An 11,160-nucleotide genomic window follows, 5' to 3' on the forward strand; every position below is an offset into this window, starting at 1 on the left:
ATAGTCGGGCACAACATGTGCTCGCTTCTGCAGCACGTACACTGAAACTGGGACTCTACATAGAAGCCCGAAATAGCCTTAGCGCTAACATGAAACTCGGCCTGGCAGGTACGGTGGCTCACAAGAACCTGTCATTTAGGCACTTTGAAGACCAACGCAAAAAAAATTTCGAGAATGCCTGTTTGTAACCCGCCCAAACAACGTGGGAAATGTTCGTCTTCAGAACGAAGACAAAACTTGGGTTACGCTCGGTGCATCACACCTGTAATCCCATGAAAGTGGAACGTCGAGCCGGGCGGAGAGTGAGATCCCAAATTCGAGACTGGCCTCGACCGACGCAGCACTACCCGCGTGCTATAAACAAATTAAAAACCAAAAGAAATAATAATAAAGCTGAGCCGGGCACGGCATGTGCTCGCTTCGGCAGCACGTACACTGAAATTGGGACTCTACATAGGACCCTGAAAAGGCCTCAGCGCTAACATGAAACTCGGCCTGCCAGGTACGGTGGCTCACAGGAAGCTGTCATTTAGGCGCTTTGAAGACCAACACAAGAAAAATTTCGAGGATGCCTGTTCCTGACCCGCCCGACCAACATGGGAAACCATGCCCAATGGGTACACGATGTACATGTGGACATACTGGTTACGTGGTGTACATGTGAACATAATGTGTACATGATGTTCATGTGTATATATCATAATATTACAATAAATGTAAATGTACATAATGTTTGCAGTCTGTTCATCTATATTGATATAAGGTGTTACGTATGCATTGTGATTTTATCTACTGTTGTGAATATATAACATCATTGTGACATTACAATACATAATCATATTGTACACATTATGTACATAACTAATGTGCACACATTATGAACATATAATATACATATTGCAACAATTATTTACATTTATTGTACATCTGTATTTGGTAAACACATGTACACCAGAGAAATTGTAGTCTCTACCTCTTTTATACATTTCTTGTAATGTGCCAATAAATGTATATATGATGAGTACATTCTGGGATATCACTTTTTGCATATTAAATAGAAATTACTTTGGTGACAAAAGTGGGAGTTCACCCGGGTGTGTACATGGATCCTATGTTTACATATTGTGCATATTATGTACTCATTTACATAATGTACATGTCTATATAATATGTACGTGTGCGTACATATGTACATAATGTGCACACATATGTACACGGGCATATATTGCTCATCTGTATGTAATGGGTACATGAGGTACATTAATGCATATTATCATTTAACAATATATGTAAATGAACATAATGTTGGAAATACATAATATTATATTGATATTATGCATTACAGGTTTATCGTAATTACATAAGCTGTTGTGATATGGTATCCTCTGGATATGATAATAGATGTACCTTTTATTCATCTTAGGGTTAGTGTTAGGGTTGGGGTTAGGGTGGGATTTAGGGTTAGGCTTTCGATTAGGTATAGGTTTATGTGTAGGTTTAGAATTTAGAATTATGGTAAGGGTTAGGGTTAGTGTTTAAGTTTAGGGTTAGTGTAGGGTTAGAGGTAGGTTTCAGGTTAAGGTTATACCTTTATTGAAATATGCCAATAAATGTACAAATTATGAGTACATTCTGGAATATTACTCTTAGCTTGTTAGATAGAAATCCCTTCAATTACCAATGTGGGTGTACACGCATGTGTCTACATATTTTATACATGGACATACAGTGAATATTATGCACTAGCATGTGTACAGAAAGTATATGTCTACCATATATGAACATATGCATACATAGTGTAGCGACGTACATACTTTTCACACATATATACACGTGCATATATTGTACATCCGTGCATAATGGGTACAAAGTGTACCTGTTTACATAATGAATATATGATGTACATGCGGACGTACTGGGTACATGGTGTACATGTGAACATAATGTGTACATGTTGTTCATGTGTACATATCGTAATATTACAACAAATGTAAATGTACGTAATGTTTTTAATGTCTACACTGATATTAATATTATTTATTATATGTGCAATGTGATTTCATAAGCTGTTGTGATTAAATGATATCATTGTGATATTACAATCAATGGACATGTTGTACACATAATGTACATAACTGTTTTGCACACTATATGTAAATATAATATACATATTAAACAGATTATGCACATTTATTGTACATTTGTATTTTGTAAACATACGTACACCAGACTAATTGTACAGACTGTACCTTTATTATATATTTCTTCTTATTCCAATTTATGTACATATGATGAATAAATTCTTGGATATACTTTGTTGCATATTAAATAGACATTACTTTGGTGACAAAAGGGGGAGTTCACCCAGGTCTTTACATGGTTTATACGTATTGGTTTTCTGCTTATTACGTACTCACGTACACAACGTACATGCCTATATGACATGGACATGTGCGTACGTATGAAATCCCAGCCACTCAGGAGGCTGAGGCAGGAGAATCGCTTGAACCCCGGAGGCGGAGGTCACCGTGAGCTGAGATCCCACCATCGCACTCCAGCCTGGGTGACAAACTGAGACCCTGTCTCAAAAGAAAAAAGAAATAAAAAAGAAAAAAGAAAAGAAAAAAAATAGAAAGAAAGACCACACAAGAAACACAGAAACATCAAAAGAAACACATGAACAACGAACGAAACCCAAAAACGTCAAAAGAAACAAACAAGAAAGAAAGAACCGGAAAAGGCAATTAGGAAGAGAGAAACAAAGGAGAAAGGATAGACAAATTTCTTTTCGAAAGATCCTCTAACAGCATAGTAAGGCCCAGGGAGGAACTGCGACACACCTTCCACATTACGAATATGGTTGGCCAGGAAATTAAAAATACCACGCGTAACGTAACCGTTAAACGTGACTATGAGCCGGGCGCGGTGGCTCAGGCCTGTCATCCCAGCATTCTGGGGGGCTGAGGGGGGTGGGCCACCTGAGGTCAGGAGTCCAACAACAGGCTGGCCAACATGGTGAAACCCCATCTCTGCTAACAATACAAATAAACTTCTTTAATTTTAATCTAAGAAAGAAAGAAAAAAAGAAAGAAAGAAAGAACTTCTCCAGGCGTGGCGGTGCATGCCTGTAACCCCCAGCCACTCAGGAGGCTGAGGCAGGAGAATCGCCTTAACCCCGGAGGCAGAGGTCGCCGCGAGCCGAGATCGTGCCCTTGAACTCCAGCCTGGGTGACAGAGTGAAACTCTGTTTCCAAAAAAAAGAAGAAAAATGACTATGAGGGCCTGGGCCAGGGTGGTTGAGTGAGTTTACCTAGGGAGGGAGGAAGGGAGGGAGGGAGGGGTGGCGGGTGGGGGGGGGGAGAGAGAGAGAGAGAGAGAGAGAAAGAAAGAAAGAAAGAAAGAAAGAAAGAAAGAAAGAAAGAAGGGGGGATATGACTGAGTGGAAGGAGAGAAACCAAGGGGAGCAGGAGGGGACACAAAGAGGAAGGGGAAGGGACGGAGGCACAGTAGGTTATTCTAAAATGTATTCAAGACTGGGGTGGGGGTGGGCACGGAGGGCAACTCAGGAAACAAGCCGACTCCAGCAATGACACCTAATTCATGATTGCTGGCATCGCTGCCTTGAAAGGGGGGCACCGCATGTTTCTTCCTCCACACTCATTCGATGATTTCAGGGAAACGCCATTTACGAGCACACTCTGGACATCTACCTGCTTTCGCTACATCTGGGGAGAATCGGGAAAGTCCCCACTAACGACAAGGCCTAAAGTGGAGCTGTCATCCACAAAACCCAGGCAGAAGGGTCCATATGGGTTAAGAAAGACACCAAGAAAGAAAGGGAAACAACGGATCAAAGAGAAGAACAATCGGGCCCGGCCAGGGTCTCCAGGGGTCGTCTGGGCAACGAGGGAGTCGGGGGTGGGGGTGGGGGTGGGGGACGAATGGACTAAGGGAGGGCGGGCCTCTAAGTGGGGGGAGGTGGGGGGGAGGTGAGGCTCGGGGCGTGGGGGGTGCGGGGCGGGTGGCAGAGAGAAGCCACAATCTCTCCTGACGGTGGGCGGGCGGCCAGAGCGTCCCGTCACGCCGCCTAGACTTCGGAGAACCGGTGACCGCTAGGTGACGCCCGATGACAACATATGCAAGTGTCAGCCCGGCACCCTCCCAGGCATTTCCCCCACAACTAATGGAGCGGAGACCCTGAGGGGGAAGGAAGCACCGTGACTCGGCAATACGCGCAGAAACACACGCACCTACGTACGTGCGTAGGTACGTACGTACGCACGCACGCACGCACGCACGGACGTACCCACGCACGCACTCACACGCACGGCGTATCCCACAGAATAGCAGAGTGTATACCGTGATAGCGAGAGGGCCCACGCCATTTTCTTCTCTAGTAACAAAAGAAAAAGCAGGCCGAGGCCCGGCGGCCCACGCCCCTCACCCCAGCACTCCGGTAGTCAGAGGCAGAGGCGGGCGGGTCACCCGGGGTCAGGAGTTTCGAACCATCCCCGTCAACATGGCGAAACCCCCGCCTCCAGGCCCTCGAAAGGCCGGGCAGGGGCAGGAGAATCGCTGGAACTCGGGAGGTGGAGGTCGCAGTGAGCCAAGATCTCACCACCGACCGCACTTCAGCCTGGGCGACAGAGCGAGACTCCGGGGGCGGGGGGGGGGTGGTGGGGGGGATTCGCTTCCCTCTTTAGGTGACCACGCACCGTGACACGTACACAGAGAGCTCGGAAGGTACACAGGCTCTGACCTCCTCTGTGGTTTTGAGTCGGTCTGGCGATATTTTCCAGGCCTTCCGTTTCCCCGTAAGCAGTCACAGAAATGAAAACTCCCTCCTTTCCCAATTCGTCTTCAGCTCATCATCAGGCCGTAAGAATAAGCAGCCCGACCCGATCCGACCCTCCCGCTGGGTCCGGGAGCAATTGCACTCCAGCCCGGGCGACAGAGCGAGCGGAACCTCTGTCGCAGAAGAAAACAATTAAAAAGAAGGAAGATAGATAGATAATCAGCCAGCCGTTTTGTGTCGTGCTGCGTCCTGGCACCCGCCCGGGCCGGTAGGCCCAGCTCCTCAGGGGCTGAGTCAGGGGAGCATCTCTCTAAGCCCACCAGTCAGTTCAAGGTCACAGTGACCTACGATCGACCTGGGCGACACAGGGAGACCCCATCTCTAAAAAAGTACATGGAAGCGTGGATGGTCGTAGAAGACATACAAGGAGGTGGCGGAGCACGGGAAGGCTCCGCTCGTTCCTGAAGACCAGAGCACAGCCGGGTGCGGTGGCTCAAGCCTGTCGTCCCAGCACTTTGGGAGGCCGAGGCGGGTGGATCACGAGCTCGAGAGATCGAGACCAACCTGGTCAACGGGGTGAAACCCCGTCTCTGCTAAACATACCGGAAAATAGACAAATAAATAAATTAGCTGGGCACGGTGGCACGTGCCTATAATCCCAGCTACTCGGGAGGCTGAGGCAGGAGAATTGCCTGAACCCAGGAGGCGGAGGTTGCGGTGAGCCGAGATCGCGCCATCGCACTCCAGCCTGGGTAACGAGAGCGAAACTCCGTCTCAAAAAAATAAAAAAGACCAGAGCACACAAACAGGACCATCCGCTTGAGGTAGCCACCGTTCCGAATCACGGCGGAGGCCTCGAGGATTTCAGAGCAAGGCCCTGCCGTCATCTGCGGCACCCGACCTCGCCTGTAAATATTTCCGGAAACCGACTCGTCCGTCCATTCATTCACTCACTCATCCATCCATCCATCCATCCATCCATCCATCCATCAAGTAGGGAGGAAGGAAGAGAAAAAAGAAAAAGAATGAGGCCGGGTGTGGTGGCTCATGCCTGTAATTCAAGTACTTTGGAGGCCAAGGCGTGCAGATCACCTGAGGTCGGGAGTTCAAGACCAGCCTGACCAACATGGTGAAACCCCATCTTTTTTTTTTTTTTTTCAATAAATAAATAAATAAATAAAAGCAAAGGAAGAAAGGGGGGAGGGGAGGAAGAGAGAGAGAGAGAGAAGGAGAAGAAGGAGAAGAAAGAGGAAAAGGTGGAGGAGGAGGAGGAGGAGGAGGAGGAGGAGGAGGAGGAGGAGGAGGAGAAAAGAAATAAAAAGAGGGCAGCGCACCATGGCTCACGCCTATAATCCCAACACTTTGGGAGACTCAGGTGGAAGAATCGCTTGAGCCCAGGAGTTTGAGACCAGCCCTGGCAACACAGCGAGCCCCCGTTTGTACTAAAAAATCAAAACAATTAAAAAGTTAGCCGGGCATCGTGATGGCAGGCACCTGTATAGTTCTAGCTGTTTTGGAGCCGGAGGTGGGAGGATTGCTTGAGGTCGGGAAGTGGAGGCTGCCATGGGCCTTGGCCAGACAAATGCACCGCAGCCTGTTTCCCGGGCTGGTCTTCAACTCCTCAGCTCTAGCGAAGCACCTGCCTCACCTCCAAACTTGCACCCACCACATTCATCCGTCCCGGAGGTGTCTGTGACAGATTTTAGTAGGGGAGCATTCATTTCTAAATACCAGAGCAGATCAACAGGACCATCCGTTTGAGACAGACACCACCATTCTGAATCACAGCAGAGGCTTTGAGGATTTCAGAGCAAGACCCTGCTGCTATCTGCAGATAACCACCCTTCTTTCGAGGGACAGGGCTCTGTCAGGTAGCCTCTGGCTGTAAACCAAAGGCCCAACCACGGGGCCATAAAGTTAACCATGTTAGCCGAGCCGCTCATAACGCACCGAGCATAATCCCAGCACTTTGGGAGGCTGAGACGACGGGTGGATCACTTGAAGTCAGGGGTTCGAGACTAGCCTGCTGACCAGGGCAAAACCCCGTCTCTACTACATACACAAAAGTTAGCCGGGTGCGGTGGCACGCACCTGTAGTCCCAGCTACTCACTCGGGAGGCCGAGGCGGAAGAATCGCTTTGACTCGGGAGTCGGAGGTTGAAGAGAGCCGCGATCACGCCACCGCACTCCAGGCTGGGCGACAGAGGAAGACTCCGTCTCAAATAAGAACAATAGCAAGAAGTATAATAATAATAACGACGTTAAATTAAATGTAGAAAAACAAGAAATCACACATAATTTGTAGCGTCATTGCTGCCTCAAAAGGCGAGAAGCATAGGTTTGTGTCACCATGGGTTTTCTTTGTTCCTGAAAAATTGCTCATTCATTCATTCATTCATTCATTCATTCGTTCGTTCGTTCAATTCTATTTTATTCTGTTCCATTCTATTCTATTCTATTCTAGCGTGTGTGTGTGTGTGTGTGTGTGTGTGTGTGTGTGTGTGTGTGTGTGGCTTTTTTCTGTTTTCTAAATATGGGGTTTCTTTTTTCTAAAGATGGCCAGGCTGGTCTTGAACTCCTGACCTCAGGTGATCCACCCACCTCGGCCTTTCAAAGTGCTAGGATGACAGGCGTGAGCCACCGCGCCCGGCCTTATTCTAATATTTTGGAGAAGCAGTCTTTCTCTGTCACCCAGGCTCAGTGCAACCTCCGCCCCCTGTGGGTTCAAGCAATTCTCCTACCTCAGCCTCCCGAGTGAGTGAGCAGCTGGGACTACACTACAGGCACGTGCCACCACGGCCCCCTAACTTTTCTGTATTTCCAGTAGAGGCAAGGGTTTCACTATGTTGACCATGCTGGTCTCGACCTCCTGACCTCTGATCCACCCGCCACAACCTCCCAGGCAGGCTTGAGCCACCACCACGCCTGGCCTATTTATTCTTTTATCCTTAACTTTCCAGAAGGCTAGTTGCTTAAGCTTTCTAATTATTTTATTAATATTACTAATACCCTGATAACACTCCTAAAATAGCAATAGTTACATAATTGTATAGAACTGTCCTTGGATGATAAAGCACTTTTATTTCACATCAAGACAGCAATTACTTTAGATCATAATATGTCCACGCTAGACACCTGAAATTATACCTAGCACTATCTTTCTATGACTAAAAATTCAGAAATGCATACTGAACAGAAGATCCTTATCAAAATGATTTACGAGTCTTACAATTATCCTTTAATTCTTGCCGGGTATTGTTACTGCTATTTTGTGCATTAAAAACTGGAAAACAAAACAAATGACAAAAATGACATGAACTCCAGGTAGGGCTAGCTAGGTTCCTCAGGTCCATTTTCTTCAGTACTTTCAATAACATATGAAGTGTTATGAAGCTTGCCCCATGGATTTTTCAACTGCATACTATAACCTGAAGGGTTAGGGAAAAGTCCGAGAAAGGGTCCTTTGAAGTAAAAATTAATTTAAAGGGACAAAACCCACACAGTAATAGAAACAGAATATTAATTTTGTTCTCTATGGCAAAAATAGCCAACACGGTCAAGAATACTTTATGAGTCAGGTTGCAAAAGTGACCATTTTAGAAAACTCTATTAAGAGAAATTGACAGAGGGGGAGGTGGGGAGGGATAGCCTGGGGAGAAATGCCAAATGTGGGTGAAGGGGAGAAGAAAAGCAAAGCACACTGCCATGTGTGTACCTACGCAACTGTCTTGCATGCTCTGCTCATGTACCCCAAAACCTAAAATCCAATAAAAAATTAAAAAAAAAAAAAATGGACAGAATAAAATCTGATTTCTCACACTCTAAAAACTGATGAAAACTAAACTGGCTTCACCAAAAACAGTCAATCTCTATGGTAACACTGTAACTCTCAGGTTGAGTAGCTCAAAATCAATCCAATCTCCAGCAAGACAAAGTTTAGCCTTTCTGTTCATTTAGGAGGATATTCTTTTTATCTGATCAAAGAACAATGAGACCCGGGGGTCAGAATGGCGATTCCCTAGGCAACAAGGGAGGGAGGAACGCGAAGATGGGGGCGGGGGCGGGGGCAGCGGACAAGTCACAGTTGCCCCGGGCTGTGCGCAGGCGGCCTGAGTGTTCTTCCTCCATGAGGCCTCGGTTTTCAGAGTGCCTTCTTTCTTCCTCCGTGAGGCCTCGGTTTTCAGAGTAACGGTGGCCGCTAGGGGATGCCCGAAGTCTGCCTGCCAACAGAGAGTGTCAACCAGGAATGAACTGGGATCGCCAGGAACGGGAGCGGGAGAGGGGAAGAATGGAGCCCTCCCCCCACCACAGCACAGTGGGGCCGCCGTGCCCTCCCAGGCAGTTGCCACAAGCAATCGACCAGCGCCTTAGGGAGACACAGCCTAAGTCCCCACCCATCGGATTATGTGAAACTTCCTTCCAGAGAGAAGAGACCGACTGGAAATTCTCTCCATCAAGGTCGAAACCTAAAAGGATCACTGGCACACCCACCAGGCCCAAGACAATTTTGAAAAGAGTTGTTTCAAAATGGAAGAGCAGTTTCTGTGTTTGGGGTACATCCGTATATTTCCGTATAACAAAATTAGTTGTTTTAAACATGACGCTTTAAAAGAAAAAAAAAAAAAAATTTTTTTTTTTTTAACTCCTTACCTGTACAGTCCTGCGATAGGCAGACCACGGGACTCGTCAGCTCAGAGTCCGTGAGGCCAGAAGCTGACATCCTGCATGTCTACTCAGAATGAATGAACGAATGAACGAGTTTATTTATTTACTTTGAGACACAGTCTCGCTCTGTCCCCTAGGGCGGAGGGCAGGCAATGGCACGATCTAGGCTCACTGCAACCTCTCCGTCCCGGGTTCAAGTGATTCTTTCTGCCTCAGCCTCCCGAGTGGCTGGGAGTACAGGCATGTGCCACCACGCCCGGATGACTTTTGCATTTTTAGTAGAGACGGAGTTTCACCATGTTAGCAAGAATGGCCTCGATCTCCTGACCTCGTGATCCGCCCACCTCCCAAAGTGTTGGGGTTGATTACACGCGTGAGCCAGCCACCGCACCCGCCCGGGCCTGTAGTCCCAGCTACTCGGGAGGCTGAGGCAAGAGAATTGCCTGAACCCAGGAGGCGGAGGTTGCGGTGAGCCGAGATCGCGCCATTGCACTCCAGCCTGGGTAACAAGAGCGAAACTCTGTCTCAAAATAAATAAATAAACAAAGTTAAAAAAAATTAAATGCTGTATTCTGTTAGCTTTGCTTTGTACCCTGAGAAGGACATAATATAGCTGTTGTCTGTCTGTCTGTTTGTGACAGGGTCTCGCTCTGTCTGTCGCCCAGGGTGAAGTGCCTCCAAGTAGCTGAGACTACAGGCACGGACCCCGGGGTTTGGCCATGTAGCCCCAGGTTGGTGGTGGAGCTCCCGTGCTCAAGAGATCTTACTGCCTCTGCCTCCCAAAGTGTTGGGGTTACCGGCATGAGCCACCGCACCCGGCCTGACTCAATACCAGGAAGGGCCAGGATCTGCCAAGGCCTGTGTTCCAAAGTGGGGACAGTGGATCCCATGGTAGAGGGAGCCATCGGTCCACACTGAGCTCCGGCCAGCCCCAGGCCCCACCATGCAGACCAAATCAGAAGGAACAGGGTCCCTCGTCCTACACACCGCATCCCTTCACTGAACTTGGGAGCGGATCCATTTCCCAAACATGAGGTGGCTCTCAGTTTGAAACGGGTCACAAGGGGCCTGGCTTTCCCGAGTCGGCAGGATAACGAAGTCCTTCCGTGACATAGAACGAGGTGTGGCTCGAATCTAGATTCTCCAGTTAAAACCAAGGAAGATGGCCAGGAGCGGTGGCTCGTGCCTGTCATCCCAGCACTTTGAGAGGCCAGGCCGAGGTGGAAGTATCAGGAGGTCAGGAGTTTGAGACCAGCCTGGCCAAGATAGTGAAACCCCTGCCTCTACTGAAAACACAAAAATGTTAGCTGGGCGTGGTGGCGCGTGCCTGTAATCCTAGCTACTCAGGAGGCTGAGTCAGGAGACTCGCTGGAAACCAGGGAGGCAGAGGGTGCAGTGAGCTGAGATCGTGCCACTGCGCTCCAGCCAGGGGGACAGAGCAAGACTCGGTCTCAGAAAACACACACACACACACACACACACCACCACCACCACCACCACCACCACCACCAAAGAAAACCAACGTGTCACACTCGATCGAGACAGACAGAGACAGAGAGAGATGAGAGAGACAGAGAGAGAGAGAGAGAGAGAGAGAGAGAGAGAGAGAGAGATGTTATATCCGAGTGACATAAAGAATGCACCGCACTCTGAAACTGAATTATGAGTCCTTTATGTTAGCCAGCGACGGAGAGGTGGCT

At 48.1% G+C, this 11,160-nt stretch overlaps 1 long non-coding RNA gene across 1 annotated transcript; it reads right to left on the reverse strand.

The window, feature by feature from the left end:
* Window positions 1–7,856: 7,856 nt before the first annotated feature.
* LOC144580127 (uncharacterized) lies at window positions 7,857–9,547 on the reverse strand. Its single transcript, XR_013529056.1, has 2 exons — window positions 9,446–9,547; window positions 7,857–9,015 (listed from the first exon to the last, which is right to left on the reverse strand). It is a non-coding gene; the product is annotated as an uncharacterized LOC144580127 (long non-coding RNA).
* Window positions 9,548–11,160: the final 1,613 nt, after the last annotated feature.

The sequence above is a fragment of the Callithrix jacchus genome, chromosome 18 (genome assembly GCF_049354715.1).
Source record: "Callithrix jacchus isolate 240 chromosome 18, calJac240_pri, whole genome shotgun sequence".
NCBI lineage: Eukaryota > Metazoa > Chordata > Mammalia > Primates > Cebidae > Callithrix > Callithrix jacchus.